The sequence below is a fragment of the Belonocnema kinseyi genome, chromosome 3 (assembly GCF_010883055.1).
Source record: "Belonocnema kinseyi isolate 2016_QV_RU_SX_M_011 chromosome 3, B_treatae_v1, whole genome shotgun sequence".
Taxonomy (NCBI): Eukaryota; Metazoa; Arthropoda; class Insecta; order Hymenoptera; family Cynipidae; genus Belonocnema; species Belonocnema kinseyi.
Window position 1 is genome coordinate 91,714,873 of NC_046659.1, and position 21,059 is coordinate 91,735,931.

The 21,059-nt window shown below is 32.1% G+C and overlaps 1 protein-coding gene across 1 annotated transcript in view; it reads left to right on the forward strand.

Moving 5' to 3' along the window:
• The first annotated feature begins 3,709 nt into the window (after positions 1-3,709).
• LOC117169936 (cell surface glycoprotein MUC18-like) overlaps positions 3,710-21,059 on the forward strand; it is a 397,122-nt gene continuing 379,772 nt past the window's right edge. Inside the window, exon 1 of the mRNA XM_033356446.1 lies at positions 3,710-3,791. The gene's annotated coding sequence lies outside the window, so the exon portion shown is untranslated. The remainder of the gene's footprint in view (positions 3,792-21,059) is intronic.

Consider the following 21,059-nt stretch of genomic DNA (forward strand, 5'->3'; position numbering starts at 1 on the left):
CGACCTAAAAGGAGAGTATGTTGAAAAATAAAACCGACTTTGGCCAAAAAAACGTCTCCGTGTTTCATTTTTCAGGGACTTATCAGACTGCCTAGTAATAAAAGATGTAAAATTCAGCGTAGGAGTTTCCAGACTTTTTGGGTGAACTTCCGATTAGGGTCCACCTCCAAAATCCTTAAAACTGCATATACCCGTGTATTTCAATGCGCTGATTACGAATATGATAGTGAAAATTTCCGAAAATTTGATTTTCAAGGTAAAACCACGGAAAAACCATAAAAATCAATGGGTTTTTCCGTTTATCTCAGCAAATATGCAAAATTTATAAAAATATTTCAAACAAAAGTTGTAGATCGCATCGAAATACATATTTTTTGTTGTAAGCATTTTTTCTACGAGTGATAGTTTCCGAGGTACCCACTGGTCACAGAAGAGTGATTGGTTACATCTCGAACTACTTTTCCACCTCGCTTATCATAAATACGATTTTTATATTTGTAGTGCTATCTTCACGGAGGTCCGTTTTATCTGACATTCGTCCCTGAGTGCCAGTTACCCCAAATTTCACCCACCCCTCCTGCAAGCACATCGACTCTTTTATATGACGAATTTTCTCGAAAACTATCATTCGTAGGAAAAAATGTATAAAAAAAAATGTGTATTTCGATAAGATCTACAACTTCTATTTTGAACTTTCTGCGAAATTTTGCGTATTAATTGAAATAAATAGTTTGAAGGATTTTGGAGGTGGACCCTAATCGGAAGTTTATCCCTTTTTTCGAAAGAATTTTGAATTTTTTTGTCGAATGTTATTGCTGCATGAATGTAATTTTATGCTTAAATATAATTAAAATTAACATAAAATTATAGATGTTTTAATCGGTATTTCTAAAAAAAACATAATTACTTAATTTATTAAATATATTAAAAGAAAATGTATACTTGGGATAGAAATAAAAATTACTTTGAAGTACAGAATGGTTCACCAACTAGGACTGAGATTAAACGAAATGATAATAACAAATGAGTATCAGATATTTTGAATCATGGGACATGTCGCGTTCCAGTATATTTCAGCAAGGAAGTCCGAGCATCTATTATCATCGTGTATCACTAATAGCCATTATGTCAATTCTAATTGAGTATTCTACATGGCCATAGGAAACACGGGACTAGGCATGCCATCCTAACTTGGGCAGCGGGGTTGAATCCACGGGAGGGGGGAGAATTCCATGAGTGGGGAGAACCGCCATCTTACGATGTGCCATTTAATTATGCGCACGAGAATTTTTGCCGACAAACTGTGCATGAAAATATAAACATGTGGGCGCTGCCATGTTTGTCGCGGGACATCAAAAGGTTGACTGCAAAGCATTGTTTAGATAGGAGTTTGACTAAAATGAATTAATTTCGGCGAAATTAAGTAAAAAATCGTGATATGGCTTTGCTTTTAAGAAAGAAAAGCCATTTCTTTAATTATTGTTAGCAATTGCAGAAGTGTGGGATTTGGATAATCCATCAAGGAAAATATAATGTGCCGCGATTGCGGTTAGGTTGCATTGTTGGGATAGTTAGCAGACAAAAATTTTGAATTTTGGTAGTTCGTTAAAGTGTGTTTTTCAAAGATGTCAAGAGATTATCTTTGCACTTTGAGAAACAAAAATGATCAAAGACTGTGATTCTTCTTAGAAATCTTATAAGATTTCTTGAAAATCCCTAAATCTCTCCGACTTTTTTTTAAATCCGTTCAAATTCTTTGCAATCTATACAAATCTTTCGAAGTATCTCTAAACTAATTAAAATTAATCTTAATCGCATACAATCTTTAAAATATTCTTGAATTCCTTTAAATCACTTGACAATCCTGAAAATCTTTGAATTTTTGCAAATAACTTTTAAATTAACTGCTTAACTTTTTTTGAAGTCACTAAAACTCATGGAAATATGTTTAAATCCTATACAAATAAACTTTAAAATCCCGTCAAGTCCCTAGTTATTCCTTAAAATCACTTGAACTCTTAGAAATCCTGTAAGATTTCTTGATAATCCTTAAACTCTTCCGAATTTTTTTTTTTGAAATCCCTTCAACTTCTTTACAATTATTTAAAATCTTTCGTAGTTTCTCGAAATTGACTCAAATCAATTCAAATCTCTTATAATCCTTTAAATTTGTTTAAATTCCTTTAAATCGCTTAAAAATCCTTAAGACCCTTGAATTTTTTCAAATTCATTCAAATCTTTTTAAATAACTTTCAAAAAACTCGCTTGAAATTCTTTAAGACCACTAAAACTGTCTCTTCAACTTCTTTGAAGTAACTTAAAAAATTGTAAAATTGACTAAAATTAATTCAAATCTTTTAAATACAAAATCCTTTAAATTTAGTTTGGCTCCTTAAAATCAATTGAAAATCCTTAAATTAATAAATTTCTTTAAATATCTTGCAATCTCCTAAAACTCATTACATTTGTTATAATAACTTTTCAATGACTCGCTTGACTTTCTTTGAAATCCCTAGTAATTCCTTAAAATCACTTTAGTTCTTAGAAATCCTTGAAGTTCTCTGAATTTTTTGTACTCCCTTCAACTTCTTTGAAATCATTTAAAACATTTCAAAATTGACAAAAACTAATTAAAACCTCTTAAAATCTTGAATTTTTTTTAGACTCCTTAAAATCTCTTGAAAATCCTTAAATCATTGAATTTAGTTTAATCCCTTGAAGTCTCTTAAAATTATTTAAATCTTTTTAAATAACTTTTTAAATAGCATTCAAATCTTTAAAATCACTAAAATTGTCTTAAAATCTTTAGAAATTTCTTTTAAATCTTGAAACGTTTTTGAATGAGTTTTAAATCCTTCAAAGGAAAATCTTAAAATCCCGTCAAGTCCCTATAGTAATTCCTTAAAATCACTTGAATTTTCAGAAATTCGTTAAGGTTTTTTTCAATGTTTCATTCATTTTCTGCATTCTTTTTACATCCTTTCAAATTTTTTGAAATCGTTAAAAATCTCTTGAGAAACCCTGAGATCACTTAAAGTATTTTAAAATCCTTTAAAGTCTCTTTGATATAACTTTATTTGATATGAAAATAGTTAAATTACTTATTATCGAAAAGTATTAGGACATAAGACGCCAGAAATTAAGGTTACAACAACCTTAATTACGGCAAATTATAGTTTTCCATGATGGACTGCCTAATCGCACATTTTGCTATCTAAACAATACTTTGCAGTCCACCAAGTGGTATAGCCTTACAGATTTTGATGTTACTAACCAAGCGTGACGTAATATTAGAATACTCAATCAAAGTTACAATGGAACATGAAAAAAAAATACAAAACTGACATTCTTCGCACACACGAATTAGAGAAAGTCACAAAATTACTTTAGACGAGTTACCTAGTGTTGGTTTCGTTGGGGGTTGATATTGAGGTGGGGGTTCGAACATCAGCGGGGTTGAAGCGCGAACGCACGCCAGTTGAATGCGAGACTTCGTCCACGCCACTTCCTCTTTCTATCTGATATATGACAAAGTAATAACTTCAACCAACAATAACAAAACTAAGAGAAAAAAAGTTAATCACTTTCAGTTTAAGGAATAAAAATTGAATTTCATAAATGTCACTCATAATCGGCGTTTAATCACTTTTTGTTCCATAAGAAAATCGGTTGTTCGGTTAATGTAAATGTAAATATGCAGACGAGAAGACGTTCCGTCAGGTTCCTGCACTTTCATCATCATCATCATCATCATCATCTCATTTTTCTTCATCTTTTGATACTTTTCCAAGGTGAGTTTTCACTGCAACTTTAAAAACACCGGATAGACGATACACGTGCTCATGAGAAATTTCAAAATCTTTAACGGATATATACGTGTTTTTTATTACTGAACAAGTTAACTTATTTTAAAGTGAATATTTTAATTTAGAAAGTGTTAGTATTTCATTTTGATTTCTTTAGTTCCTTTTATAATTGATTTCGAATTCTCATAGAATGAAAGACTGGAGAATACTCTGGAGAAAATACATTTTTTCATATGAATTTCCTGTATGTCGAAATAGTCCACAATAGATTTATGATCCTCTGTAGTGCATGCGAACTCTGACGTTTCATTTCAATGGTTCCAAAAGTTTTGCTAGAATCGTGCGCAGCTGAGCGCGAATCCAAATCACCCGAAATAAAACTAGTGAAATAAACTTTTTGCGTCGGGGAACATTTTTTATTTCTGCTTTTTAAAAAATATTTACAATTGCTATTTTGATATTTGTGTACCAGACTATTTCTCTGTACTTGCTCTAAAATGAGGGTAGTTTTCCTAACTATTCGTAAAAATATCAGTGCAAAATACAAAAAATTCTTCAACTAAAGATCTTTTAAGTAAGAATAACATTTGTTCGAATTAAAAACATAGTGTTTTCAGAAACGATATACAAGAATGTTCATTTTCGAGACAATTGTATATTGTGTATCAAGTACGAAGGAGATAATTGTCCACAAGTTTGATAAGAAAAAAATTAATTTGTTCGTACGATGTATTGGCCAAAAAATCCGAAATTTCGAACATTTATTTTTATTTCATTCCGATACAAATGTTGTCGCAAGAGCAGAAGACTCTTTTTAACAATAAAGTGTGAACTGTGAAAGTTTTAGATTTTTCTGTCATATATTTTTTATTATTATTACTATTGCTAATGACTTATTATCAAAATCGTTATTTGAACATCCTTTAATTTTTAAACTAAGCTTGGAATTATTTAACTTCGACGCTTCAGGTTTGAATTAATTAAATTTAAAATTTTGAAAGTATATCATTATTAAAGTTTTTATGATAATTCAAATTCGAAGGTTTACAATATTTTTTGCAATAATTAAAATTCTTGCATATTTTTAGTAAAAAAATCTATCCAATCACTTATAATTTCACTTGATTATACAATATGAAACTAAAGTTTTTTGCTACGAAAAGCCTAAACTCGAAAATCTTACGTTTGAAATTTCTTAATTTTTAATCGTTTAAAATTTGTAATTTGCCAATTTTGTAGTTTTTAACTAAAATGTTAAAAATGTCAGGACAATTTCACTATGAACTCTTTCAGAATTGCGATATTTCATAGCAAATACCTTGACAGTCAGTTTTTTCTTATTAATTTTTTATATAAATATTCTAAAATACTTGACTTCAATTTTAGTCAGTTTTAAATCTTATAATTTTAGAAGTTAATATCTAAATTCTTTTATTTCAATTTTAAACATAACAAATTACCTGGCTTTTTTATGTCTTCGAAATTGTAGAACATCAAATTGTAAGACTTGATAGTTACGCAGTTTTCAGTTTAAAATCTGAAATTTTTCATTTTTGAGAGCTTCTTGTTACAAAATTTTAAATTTAAAATCAACCAATTTTAGCCGCTTTGTTTTTGAAATTAATTAAGTTCTATTCTTTTTCATTCCATTCGAAATATTATCTTTTTTTCTTTATAATTTTACCTACTCTAAAACAGTTTGAATTCGAATGTTTTTACTTCAAAATCATTCAATATGTTTTCTTTTAAATTTCATGCTCTTTAAATTCGAAATGATTCATTACTGTTTAAAAACACTTTTAAACCTAACATTTAAAATTTTGTGTGATAATTTATTTTCAATTTATTTATAATTTAATGTTAGAAACTAAAAACAGGAGGTGCGAACACTCGCTTAGGGCACGTTCATTTATTACTGGTGATTAAGTAATTTACTAATGATTTTTCATGAATTACAAAATTTTTCACGATAATAGAATCTACGCTATTTATAAATAATGGTAGTAAAGACAGTATAATTATTACAAGTAGTTTAAATACTACTTTTAAAAAATAAAAACATTTATTTTTAATTTGCGGAATTTGAAGTTCGGGAAAATTGAACGTTATACATAATTATGAAGAAAACTGCTTATGTGTCAAGCGACGTAGCGCGTACAATTGATATTGATGAATGAGTGCGGCGTAAATGAGTTGCACTTGTCAGAAATAGAATTAATCAGGAGAGAAATGATATATTCTGATTTTCCCTCAGCTCTTTTTTAAGCCTGGATTAATTTTTTTTGCATAAATATTCAATGCAAAGCATGTATCTTTTTACTTTGCAATAGAATTTACAATTAGGCTTCTGCGGTATTTTGGTGTTTCTAATATAAATGAACATGCCTTTTTCCTTCTTTTTTTTATTAAAAATAGTAACAGGGAAAACCGTGCAATAGCCGGGAATGAAAATAAAACCGGGATATCCGAGAGTTAACCGGGAATACAAATTCGAGCTGGGAATAACAGCTAGTTTTGAAAAATGTGATATATTTTATTAATCATGATAACTAGACAAATAAATTTGATGAATGTCTATCCGTTTCCTAAAAAGTTTTAGTCACGAGATCTCGCATACACTGTTTTTTTAAAAACCTTATTGATTGGGATACAAAGTAAATATGCTTGTTAGTGGCTCATTTCAGTTTGTTTATTTATTAATAAGGATTTCGAATTTCAGCTTTTTGGTTAATAATGCAATTCCCTGGTTTCAAATTAATCTTTTTTCGTTGAGGCTATACCTATTTTGTTGAAAATTCGTCGTTTCGAGTTGAATTCAATTGCAATTTGTTAAAAAAATCCTTTCTCTTTATTCAAAATTGACAGATTTGGTTGAAAATTCGTTTTATTTTTATTGAAAATTATTTCTGTCAGCTAAAAATTTCTTTTTTCTTTTTTTTTAAAATGGATATTTTTTATTTAAAAATTCATTACTTTGTTGAAAATTTCCCTTTAGTAGAAAATTAATGTTTTTGGTTGACATTTCATTTTTTTGTTAGAAAGTTCAATTACTTGGTACCAAATTATGGTTCTGAGCAGAAAATTAATCTTTCTGCTTAAAAATTCTTTTTTTTTTTTTTTTGTTGAAAATTCGTCTTTTTACACGAATTGTACTGTTTTTTATTTTTAATTTAAAAATTTGTTTGGCTTAAATATCGATTATTACATTTTTATTATTGAAATTGCATGTTTTTTGGTTGAAAATTCAACTACTTGGGTCAAAGTTGAACTACTTTATTAAAAATTAATTTTTTTATGAAGATGTATTATTTTAGTTGAAAATTCATCTTCTTGATTCAAAATGTAACTATTTCGTTAAAAATTTGCAATAAAAACTTGCATTGTACAATATCACGATATTTCGCTATTGTAATGCGATAATTACGATATATAGCTCAGGAATTACGATATATATTGTAATTTGTGCGATATAGTTTTCTCAGTGAAACTTAAAAAAAATGTTTAAAATTTTTGAAACATTTTTTTGACCCCTATTTTTTATTTTAAAAATTAGAATTTTTTTAAACTAGTCTTATGGGTGACTAACATAAATTTCGATCATCAAAATTCGTTCAGTGGTTTTCAAGATTCTTTCTAAATTTTACTTTCTCCCTCTATAACTCCAATAAAAATAAAATTTGTGGGTTATCCTTTGGAGGAATGTTGTCACACGGATGCCCATCCATTGTGGTAATATGAATTTGATACGTGCGGGGGCAACTCTTGCATGCTAACCCCCATAGGCCCTTTGAGTAAGTTAGTGAGATATTTAGAAGTTTTAGAAAGATTGACGATTAATTATTGATTAGTTATTAAAGAAATATTACAAAAGACCATTATAAAAGTCATTTATTTTAATACAAAGTGAGTTTTACATTCACTGTGTTATAAAAAAAATGTATTTAAAAAAAACTGACATGATAAAAGACTGCAAAGAGTTGTTTGTAATTACTTTTCAATAACTAATCATCAATCAATCGCTATTATCAAAGACGTTATAAGTTATATCTAAGAATTATTGACGGATTCGAATACCGAAAAAAACTCATATTCTCCAACTTTGCGCAGATAATTAAGACATTGAAATTGTATTAAATTTACCATATTATGCGTAAAATTTTGGTCAGAATAATTCACTGAAAAATTAACTGAGCTATAATCGTTTACTGAAATATCTCAAGCAATAGTAATCGAATGGTATTTATTTTTACTCGACAAGATAAATCACAAAAAGATCATTTTGTTCGCTTTTAAACAAAAAATTATTAATGATTTTCCTATGAATCTTAAGAAAATTTTGTGATTTTCTTGAGACCTGTCGACATTTTTAGAACGGTTCTAAATTTTGTTTCTAAATGTTTGAAAAGCCATATTTTGTTAAATACGTTTTATTCGACCTTCTGGTAAAAGGAAATTTGATATTCATATCTGGGAATAATCGGGGATTTGGTGGGAAGAAATTAGGAGACACCCTAAATAACTATAAAAATATATGGGACCTAAATAATAAAATATGACTAGAAATATGCCAAAAATTGTAGATGCAAAGAGTAATAAAGATTCAAATGAAAAATGTATTTTAGAATGATCAGCTGTTCGTTGAAAAGCTTTCTTGTTATGAATATGTACATGAAACAATCGCTTATTGCACTTAATCTGACAAGTAGAAAATTCGAAAATTTAAATATGCTAATTCAAACATGAATTAGAATACAATTTTAATACGATGATTATCGCATTTTGCCAAAAGGGATGCATTTATCTACATGTAGTTCAGTTGTGATCGATAAACGCTAACACGAAAATGAGGATTGAGTGAGCAAAATTTGGCTGGAGCAAATACCAATAACATATGTTCTCGGGCCTGACCAAACTACCTAAATTATCTTCTACCGACTGGACATGTAAATTATAGATCGGGTGTCAAATGAAGCGTGGGAATGGTTCCCATATGCGATTATTGTTTGCAATTAAAACGTATTTCATCGATTTCAATTTACTTACAATCATATTAAAAGCAACTATTCCAAATAATAAGCTTGCTGATGACTTTCTCTAAATAGGATAAATGAACGATTACTATTTTAAGGATTCATAAGATTTTTGTGACCTCTGTCCCCTTTATTTAGGATTTTATATTTTATAGTCAACACATAAACCACTTATCAATTATTTCACTATAAACGAGATGTCAAATAATTTCTGGGGATTTCAAAAGATTCAAAAGATGGAAGGCGGAAAAAATGTCTAAATGACCAAATTTTACATTATTTTGCAACGCCTCTGAGGTGTGCTCCGGTGATTTTAGAGTACTTGAAACTTTAAACGAGTTTTTCTCAAAACAATTTTTTTTATAACTGGCCGGAAACATAACTCGAACAAATCCGCACCGATCGATCTGAAATTAAAAAAATATATATTCAAAATTGCTTTCTCCAGTGGCGTACGTAGGATTTTTTTTTATACTGCATAGATGCATGAGGGTATTTCAAACGATTACAAAGTATTACTAGAGATTGCACAGATCTCAAATGATTTGAAAAGATTCCAAGAGTTTGATGAAATTACCTTGTACAATTTCAGAAAGAACATACATGTTGTCAAGACATATTACAAAATTTGAAGAGACTTCAAGGAGTTTAATAAGACGTATATAGAATATTAACAATGCTTCAAAAGATACCTATAAGGATTTGGACGTTATTTTAGGAATTTGTTGAGGGTTTCTATAATCAGAAACGATTTCTGCAAATTAAAAAGGGTCAATAATTCACGGAATTTTAATGATTTTACCGTTTCTTAGAGATCTTGAGGGATATAAAGATATTCAGAAAGATTTCGACTTGTAATGAATTGTAAAGGTATTTCAAAGATTTCAAGGGGTCTTGTAATGATTCGAAATGTTCGAAAGAATTTTACGAATATTAACAGTTTATTAAAGGTTTTAAGGGATTTACACGGAATTGAAAGTACTATAAGGGATTTTTATGGGATTTGGAAGATTTCATGGGATATTCTAGGCAGCTCATTAATCTTAAAAGGTTTTCCAGAAATTACGTGCGATATCTATGGAATTCAAAGAATTTCAAGGAATTGTTATATGATTTAAAAAATTTTAAATCTATATTTATTGGATGTGCGTGACATGAAATATTATATAATAAAAAATTATTAAAACAAATAATCTGATAGAGAAAACTTATCCAAGAAATGCTTTGGACTCCCCCCAACCAGGTAAGGATTGGTAATATTTTATAACCCCCTCCCCTTAGGAAAAAAATCACCGTCTTTGTATTGTTCACTCATTTCCTAACTGAAGGGTATCACAACAAAAACGCGTAAACCCCACTTTGAACATTTTTCAGGAGAGACTAAAAACGTTTGCAAAAATCAAAATATCAATTTAGAAACAGACAGAAAACCTACTCCCGATATACGTAAGTACTGAATTATAGCGTGGAAAATTTGATTGAAAAATATTATCAGGTTCCGAGAAAATAGAAGACACAGAGTTTTTTCATCATCATCATCATCATCATATTAGGTGTTTTGTTAAACACGTGATTATAAGAATATTACAATCCAATAATTAAATAAGTAACATTAATTTTTTTTCTTGAATCTGCTGGGCCACATATTTTGATAGAAGCAGCAGAAATCTATTTAAGCCTGGATTAGAACCCGTACCTCCTGCTCTTCATGAGCTGGCATCCAAGCCTCGGTGGCATACATAGTCGGTTTTTACGGGCTGGGTTTGATTTTTTTTCTGATTTTTAGGGTTTCTTAAAAAACGGGCTGTTATCCTTATAGTCCTTTTGGAAGTAGATGAAGTGAGGGGAAGTGAAGGGGGCAGGTGGAATAGGGTAAGTGAGTGGCGGGGTAGTGTGGAAGTAATGAAAAGTGGGTGAGGGTAAGTAGTAAAGGAAAGTGTGGGGGTAGGAACAAGTAGAGGGATTCTGAAGGATGGGTAAGAAGGGAAAGGAATGGGGGGGGGATTGTGTAGTAATGGGAGGGGTGCCAGGGAATAGAGAGGACAAATGGCAGGGGAGAAGAAGTAGGAGAACGTATGGAAAATAATGCTTGGGATGGGGAGATTTGAACGACTAATTAACGTCCTTTTTGTGGGCTAGATTAAAACATGTGAAACATCAATAATTTAATAATTATTCAACTAGTCGAAAAAACCTCAATGCAAAATTTAACAAATAATATTCTTAAAAAAGATTTTGTTAACATGAAATGGAACTGAGTTGAACAAAACTGTATCAGGCTGAAAATCGGATTCGATTTCAGAGATACGTATGAAACTTTCCGTGGAACTTCGCCCCGTTAAAAGTTGGAAGTCCAGATTTCCGTCATCTCAGTAAATTTTTGCCATTGTGTGTTCTCTTAAAGAAAAGTTGGGCAATCAAAAGCTGAGTTAGACGCACAATCTTTGTAAAGCGTCTGCCAGAGATTTTCTTTTCGGATTATTGTAGACCACATTCACATTCACATTTGGTAATGCAAATCTTCCTCTTCTTTTTATTTTTATGCACGGACCTATAGTCATGTATCTAGGTGCTGATCTTCAATGACTTCGGGGCCGGGTCCCTTGGGAGTTTAAAAAAAAGTCAAGACGTTTTTGGATTTGATTTTCCGTGGAAGGGGAAGTGAAGGGTGCAAAACTTGAGGAAGTGAGGGGAAATAAGGGAGAAAAGGAAGAGAGGGTAAATATAGAGGCAATAAGGAGAAGGAAAATTAGATGAGAAAGGAGTTGAGTGGGGGAGGTTTGAATGACTTATATATGTCGAAATAGCAGAAACCTTAATTTTTAAATAATAAAATCTATCGATTCACGTTGAATGTCATTTGATACTGTATGATATGATACCAATCATTGTGAAATTACATTATGTAGTAAAAATAAAAGATTCTGTAGGTTTTGTGCGCATAACAGTATCTTCAATGATAGGGCTCTTTAACAACAATTAAATTCCTTAAATTAAATTAAATTCTTTTCGACACCCCTTGAAATATTGTAAAATCACTTTAAATCTTCACAATCCATTGCAATTATGTCGAATCCCATGACATTCGAAAAAACCTGGAAATTTTATTAAAATACCTTGAGAGCTTTCACAATCCCTTAAAATCATCGAAATCCTCGGAAATCTGAATTAATCTGTTAAAATCCTTAAAAAACCGTTTAAAATTTTGAAATATATTCCATATATCCCTGCATTAATATTTTCGAAATTGAAGGAATTTGTTTCAAACCGCATATTAACTAAAATATTTGAAATTATCTTCAAATATTTAAAATACTACGAAGTCCCTTAATAGGGTTGTTTCCAAAGTCAGATATCATTTTTCCAATAAATGGATCTTATAGTATATAAAATTCTAATTATAAAAACGCCCATAAAATACTTTTTACATATTGTTTAATATTTTTAATTTAATGTTGAAATATGAATTTTCTATCGCGATGTCGATTGGAGGGCCCCTTTGACGTCTAAGGGGTCGGATTTTCCACCAATCACAGCTCACGTGTCAGTGATTCCCAGATATCTTTTTCTGTGCCGATGTTTAGTTTTGGTTATGAGAAAATCTACCGAAAATAGATATATTTATGGCACGTATAAAGAATGCATTGAAAAAGTAATTAAATGTAGTCATGTTTACTGAACAATTCGTAAATATGTACGATTTTTAAATGTGTTAATAATTGCACTTACTGTTTTCCTTCAACATACTACTGACTCTTAAACTAAATATTACAACAGGATAACTTTTTTTGTGACATAATCCTTAACAAGTAAATCTATCAAATAAAAATAGTCTGAACTGACAGCAGCAGACTGTCGCCTAACCTCTTTATCATGAGTTTCGCATCGTCACATTGATAGATAATTATGAGAACCTATGAGTCACGTGACACCCACGTGACACCAATTTGAATAAGTGTTTTACCGCCTTCAATTTTTTATAATTTTTTTCCGTTGAACGACACAAAAGAAAAAAAAGTATAACGCACCTTCGATTCAGATTAAAATTATGTATTAAGAAATTATTTTATCTAAAATCGCGAAAAAATCCTATTTATGTTAAATTATTTGCAATTCATACAAATATTACTAAATGTTCAGAATTTTCTTATATCTATTAAAATCCGTTAATAATTATTTAAAATTCTATTCTATTCCTATGAAAATTTTAAAATTCTTACGAATTTTAAAAAATCTCTGCAATCCCAAAAATTTGGAATTAATCTCTGAAAAGTCCTTGAACTCTGAAATAATAATAAATCCCCTAATTAATTCTTCTACAAAAATTTGAACTACCGTAACATTTTTTAAATCTTCTGAACCTCCTCAAATCGGTTAAAACCTTTGAACATTCCTTTAAAAATTAAAATCCTTAAAAATTCGACGAAATTCTTTAGAAGTTCTTGAAAGCTTTTTAAATCCCTGGAAATATTTTAATCTTTTTACTTCTTAAAAATACAATTGTGTACGATTTATGCCAGGTCAATTGTTCAATTCCAATCCGCTTATGAATGCTGAATTTTTACCCATATATAAGAATATGTCCACTTTCTTAACCTAAAGACATTTGAAGGAAAGAACGGGTCACTTCTCCGGTTCGGCGCTTGCATTAGAGTTTTTAAATTCCCGAGAACTTAAGTTCAAGTTATATAACCGAGAATATGCTTTAATTTATGAGAATTTAAAAGAAGTTAAGAATTTATGATTTTTAACAATATTTTCATTGTTCACGTTATGTCAACGGTTGCATATATATGTAAATTATTCTCTAGCTTAGGAATATTCAGGAATTTAAAATATGCAAAACAGTAGCTTATTAATTAATTAACACTGTTTGACTAAAACTCTATTCTCAAATTTCAATTCCCTCACATTACTTAATAAATACTAGCAAATAATAAAATTATGAAGTACCAAGCGCTAAACCTTTTTTAAATAGACAGCTTTATATCGATAAAGTATAAAATATTTGATTCTGGTATTTATTTAGTAAACTGTTTATTTTAATCGTAGCTTTATGCTAAAAAATTACGCTTTACGCTAAAACAAGATTTTAAGTACATATTTTATGATAAAATATTTTCTTTATACCGACTAAAAACTGTTACATGTTTAGCAGGTTCAGTGCCAAAATAACCTATAACATGCGCTCAAATCCATCTGGAACGAATAATAGCAATACTTTTTTGGAAAAGTGTTTTCCATTTCAAATACTGGAGCGGATGCTTATTATATACTTAAAATGTGTTTTCAACATTAAAAAATCGTTCCAAGTTAAAAAAATTTAATTTTCTATGAATTAAAATAAACTCTTAAATTTTAATAAAGTAATGTAACCGGCTCAGAACTCTAGCTTGCATGTACGACATATAGTTCTACTTGCGGAAAGACGAAGGCAGCACAAGAATAATACTGGTAGAAGAGGATAGAACTTTATTTGGATTTGCAAATCGCAATACCGAGTTTCGGCGTCTCAGGCTTTGCTTCACTAGCGACAGAAGTCTTTTTAGAAGTTTGATTAAACTTTAGCCACGACGCGACGCGTGCTTGTGAAACATCGGTTTACGAGCTGGGGAGTAGTCTCCTCTTTCCAGGACCTGAATTTTGAAATTCGAATGAGGATACAAACTAACACTGTACTTCCTGCAAGTTCTCTTCGTGCCTTATTGCGTACGAACGGAAAACCGATAAAGGTGAGGGTAAGTAAGGGAGAAAAGTTTTTCTTTTGTTCTCAACTATGGTGCTATTAAATAGAGCGCAGTTTGGACTCTCTGAAAGAGAAGGCAAGGCGCCTCTTCAAGATACTGTTTTGGAAACCGTTCTCCATCCATCTTTTTCCTAAAAAAAACTAAACTTTCGGCATCGGTAGTTCTTGCGTTTCGAAAAGGTTCTCGAAACTTTTTGAACCCGCTTTTATAAATCACTTGCTGATTATACAATGTGAAAAGCATTTTTACCTGTGATGTGCAGGAGTATAATTAAATCGACTATAATTTGATTCATTAGTCGAATTTCCCGTACCGACTCAAGTCATGATCGAATCGAAAAAATCAAAATCGATTCAGCGCATGAGTTGTTAGTCGAATTTTACGAAAGTGACTCTAGCTAAGATTGAATAAAATTTTTCGAACCTACTTAAGCTCTGATGGAAACGAAACAACCCAAATCAACTCAGCACTTGAGTTACGATTCGAATTTTGCAAAAGTGACACAAGGTTAGATTGAGTTCCATTAATCGAAATCGACCTAGCACGTGAGTTGAGTCCAATTTTTCAGACTGACTCAAGCTGTGATCGAGTCGAAAAAATCCGAACCGACTCAGCGCATAAGCCATGAGTTTAGATTAAGTTATAATTGGTTGTTATTGTTATAATTAATATATTATTGATTTATCTTTTAATCTTCTTAAAAATAAAGTATTTAAACCACATTTTTCATTCAACAATCTTAAGAGAAGATAATATATTATTGAAAGATACTATTCTTGTAAATCATACAACATAACTATTTAATAAATAAAAGTTTGATTCAATATGAATAAAAAATGGCTCATTTTATTCTGTAAAACATTATCTACATTGATAATTAAGGATTTTGATAAAATTAATTCGCTTAGAATTTTTAAATCAAAATATTTATTTTTTATCAACGAGTAGAATTAAAGAGAATGCTTCAAAGAACAAAATTCAGCGATTGTTAATTGTGATTAAGGTAAGTGTGCCAGTTATCGGAAGCTTAAGACGCATTTCAGATTTCAAATTCTTAAACAATTATATTAAACATATTTAAAACTTAAGAAATAGGTTTTATCAAATAAAGCGTACGTTTACAAAGGTAAATTACTTATTATTTGTAACATATCCTATTAGAATGAATATTATAAGAAGTTCGAAGTTATAAATACGAGAATGCATGGGTTATCGGCAAGTCAGAAATCTGGCTGTTTCAGTTATCGGCACTCTAATGTGTGAGTGATCGGCAATAGCGTTTTGGAAAAAGCATTTTTTCTGAGAACGAAAAACACAAAAGCTTACTATTTGTGAAATACTGGTCATCTGCCGACAATCCATGCATTGACGAAGACAAGCACATTTACCTTATATATAAATTAAGATATGTTATAAAGAGATTTTAAAAAACATCAAATAGTAACTAACTATTGGTGAAAAATAATTTTGTCTAAAAAATAATTTTCTCTAAAAGAATATATTGCTGCTTAATTCTTTCAAAATGCAAAGAAATTGATAGTGGTTATAGAATTTGTCATCTTTTCGCACAGCTAGAACAAAATCTTTTGGGCCAATTAGCGTAACAGTTTGACTGTATAGATGCGCGGTAATATTCTCTAGTGTTATTTTTCAGGATTTTGTAATATATTTAAAGGCCCTCATTTTTTTTGTATATTTAAGCATAAGAAAATTGCAATGATCATATTTGCGCTTGGCTAAAGCAAAATATATTGGTCCAATTTATATGAAATATTATGTGTGTGTGCGTAATTCTACTTTCTAGTGCTGTTTTTGAGGGAATTTATAACACCTTAAATATTAGAAAAAATTATGTATACTTTATCATTAACATTCTATTTGTCATCTTTGTTCGGGAATATTTCTCCGCTCCAACTATTACTAAAATTGATTTCAAATGCTCTCTGCTTGCGTTAAAAACCTTCTTCCTAATTTCATTGATCAACGACATGTTCGTATTATTTTCAAATTTTGTTCATAACTAATTTTTCTAAATTTTCCTCTCAAATTTAAGTTATGAAACAACATTTAAAAACATTTTTTTAATGCACATAATCAATTATTGTTACTTATTATTTTTTCATTTTACTTGACCGACTTTGATTTCACAGCTTCTTCTAATAATTGTACTTGGCTAAGTTTTTGCATCGCAGATATTTCTATAGTGGGATATGGAGTATTCAGGTATGCTCTAGATTTTCTTCTGGAAAATATTCAGAAATTTATTGTAACTTTGTGGCATTTTTCGAAATATTCTACGTAGGTTATTTCATAATTACGCAATATTTCAGAAATTTTTTGATCTTCCTACAATATTTTGAAATGTTCTGAACTGTTCTGGAATATTTTGGTTTTTTTTTTCAATATTCCGGAATTAATGTCGTCGATTATTCTAGAACATCCTGAATTTCTGGACTATTATAACATTTTTTCGACTCTTATATACACTTAGAGGAATTTGATCCTCTTGTGTTGAAAGGATGTTTCTTGACACAAATGGAAGTATCAGACGAAAAAAGCACCCCCCTGAGGGCGGGAGGGGGGGGGGCAACATAAAAATTTTAAATGGGAACCTATATTTTTTATTGCAGATTCATATTCTCCATTAAAAAAAAACGTGAGTTTTATTTACCATTTTTATTTCGATTCGTGCTAAATGGCGATACATTGGTGAAAAATAACATTGTTGACTATTCAAACTGTTCAAACAGACAAACAGTCGATTTGTTCAGGTTGGTTTGCCTAGATTCATTGTGTTGTTTACATTCGTTTGGATTGAATCTGTTATCTTAGTTACGTTCGTTTGGATTGGATTGGGTGTCTCAGTTTCAGTTTGGTTATATTGCTTACTTTCGTTTAGATAAGATGTGTTGGTTACGCTCGTTTCGGTTTGTTTTTTTCATTGCGTTCATTTGTTTCTGTTTTGTTGGTTGCGTTTATTTGGGTGGTCGTATTGGTTGCATTCGCTTTCGAGTCCTTAGGAATCGAACCATAGGGTATATGACAAAGCCAACTAACGCATCCCCGGGTTGCGGATAAAGAGGGTTTCTGCTGAATATGGTGACAATAATTAATAAACTGTCGCGGACAATTGTCCAGGATGGTCCCAGAAGGAATAACCTCTAAGCGGAGATGTAACAGCCGTGTCGAAAGCTGATTAGCACCTGGGTGAGGTGTCTTAAACGGTGCCTGGAATACTGGTCGACCTCTCACAGTATGCTGCCTGATCTTTGCATGCGGGGTTCTATAAGAATTGATGAACCTTTTCACTAGCTGCTCAGGGTTATAAAAATGACAGCACCAAACCACCAAAAAGTGGTAGGTGCGGTTTAAAACGATCGAACGCGACAAGGAACCCGACAATGTGTCGGAAAACAGTGCCGGTCACCCTACACGGAAAAAACGGTATTGCCGCTCGAACTATACCGAATTTTAGTTCAGCAAAATACGGGTATATAGTGCTTCGACCCAGAAGCATAGGTAAGACAAGTATACTGATTTGTCGCGGGACCCATATACTGCTTCGCAAACACGTGCGACTCTAACCTTCAAATGGAAGAGAAGCGTCATTTATTTGAGGCGCTTTTTGCTAAAAGCTTCTTCATATCGTATCTTTTTGGTTAAATCTCCAAGTTTTGAGACCTTCTGAACCGGAAAAATAGCCTTTCGCGAAAATGTGTGTTTGTGCCCGTAGATTTTTAGTTTGTTAGCATCATAACTGTCGAAATAATTTTCATATCACGTATTGTCACGTCAACGAACGTGTATCCTTCGTGGAGCAATATGACGTTTAGGAATACTAATATTTATAGTGTATTTATATACTATATTTATAGTGGCAAGGACCATCCGGTAATGTTGGTACAAGAACTATACTTTCTGGTTTTGAGGACCAAAATCTATTTCTCTCAACTATATCGTTTTTTCCGTGTAGAGTTCGGGGTACTAAACATTATTTAGATAGAAACACGACGATGTAATGGCGAAACGCCCACATAAAGTGGACGAATCAACTGAAGCTGAAGGATGAATTGCTAGACTCCTACGGTACCTGTATTATCCCTGATCACAGAAGCTTTATGACGTGTATGCACATTCTGTTGTGCCAGAAACACCCACAGCTTCAGCATGTTTCGCATTAATCATTGCGAAATCAAGTTTTCTATCTGTCGAAAAAGGGATGCGTACGCGGAGCGCTTCTTTAGCCGCTGTATGAACTAACCACAGAAGAAGATGAAAAAGTAACCAACCGCCGAAGGCAGGCACCTCCTGAGAAAATGATCGCGAATTTTGGGACAAGAAGGAACATTAGTATCCAGGTTGCTCATAAATCCCGAGACCTGACTGAAATGGATATCTTTTTTTGTGATGATATCTCGGAAGAGTCCGACCTCTGGACCACCAATTGTTCGGTTTATCATGCTGCGAGAGCTTTGGCTGAATCAAATCGAAGGCTAAAACCGAAGATGGATCAACAGACGAAAAGAGACTTGCATCAACTGAGTAAGACGATTAGATGGGCCAGGCAGAATGCGTTCAAGACAAATTCAAGTTATCCTGATGTCTAGCTTGTGAGATGGAATCAGACTATTTTTGATGTTTTAGGACCCCTCAGAGGGCCATCACTTAATCCCCTTTAAACTTCATAAATGTTTATATTATTTATTTTCATCTTTTTTATTTTATATGTATTAATACGGTTATTTATCTGCAATAATTATGTTCTTTGGATGGTGAATCTGAAAATGTTATTACAAAATTACAAATTTTATCTGTTTAAAAATTTTAAACCTCAGCAGATAACACCTATTTGGTCCATGGATCTATAACTTAACGGAACGTAGCAAAAATTTGTGGGGGGGGTCAGTCGTCTCTGGCGTCCCCCGATAGAGTGGGGACAACTTCACCCTTTCTGATGTATCAAGTCAACCAGCTCGCCCAAGATGGAACTTTGTGCTCCGTCCCGTTAATTAATAGGTCTATGCTTTGCTCCTTGCCTAGCTACCTGATTCCTGAAAATGACAGTCCCAGCCCGAGTGTATACATAACATCTGGTAAACCGTTCACGGAAAGTGTTCGACTCAAGTCATGATCGAATCGAAAAAATCAAAATCGATTCAGCGCATGAGTTGTTAGTCGAATTTTACGAAAGTGACTCTAGCTAAGATTTAATAAAATTTTTCGAACCTACTTAAGCTCTGATGGAAACGAAACAACCCAAATCAACTCAGCACTTGAGTTACGATTCGAATTTTGCGAAAGTGACACAAGTTTAGATTGAGTTCCATTAATCGAAATCGACCTAGCACGTGAGTTGAGTCCAATTTTTCAGACTGACTCAAGCTGTGATCGAGTCGAAAAAATCCGAACCGACTTATCGCATGGGCCATGAGCTACCTGATTCCTGAAAATGACAGTCCCAGCTCGAGTGTATACATAACATCTGGTAAACCGTTCACGGAAAGTGTTCGAAACTTCGCCCAAGATCTGAGGATCTACACTCATACACGGAACAAGTCAAAACTGATGACAATCAAAGAGCAAATTTTCGAAAAAATACGAGTGTTATCCGACGCAAGGAATGAAATAGAGAAGAGCGAAATATGGGTCGGCGAGAATCAACAGTTTCTCGCTGACCTATAACGCGACTCTTCAGCGATCTCCTTGTTCTCGTCAGAACTCTACCCAAGCGCAACGAGGTAGATGCATTTTGGAGAGAGGTACACGAGATCACGAAAACACTGAATTTCAAAGAAGATACTGGTAATCTCATCCGCTTCAAGGAGTTTTGCGATGGTGGAAGAAGTAAACTTCTTCAAATCAACATACGGCCCGCATATTCACCTCATTAGAGTCGGAAAGGCCCATTCCACAGTGCCTGGTGTTAGTCGCACTATTCTCCTACCGAAAAAAGGCGACTTGTTCAACCCAGAGAATTACAGGCCAATAATTTGTTTGAACAGCAGTTTACAGCAGCCTGAACAACAGCATTGTTCGAAGAATTAAACCTGCATGGAGACAGATGTACGAATAACGTGGCTATAAAAAACGTGTAGCAGGCTGCCGGGAGATCCTGCTAATTGAAAGGTGCGTCTGCAAAGACGCAGCAGCTCATCAGCGCGTCCTGTCAAAGGCCTGGATTGACTACTTATAGACTACTCATAGATTTATCATCTGCCTGTGAGAAAGCTTGAAAGTTCATCTACACATAGAGAGATTGATGCCCCTTTGGAAAACTGTATTTACTATCTCATATGGAAATTATTGTATGCCAATGAATAACGTCACGTTACAGTGGGGCGCCTTTCAGGACGATGCCTCTATCTCTTGCACTAGGAAATTCTTCTGGATACGTCTGCGGTGACACTAATCATCGCGAGCATAAGTTCACTCCTGTATTTTATATGGATCAATTCGTATTTGTCAATTTTATAGAT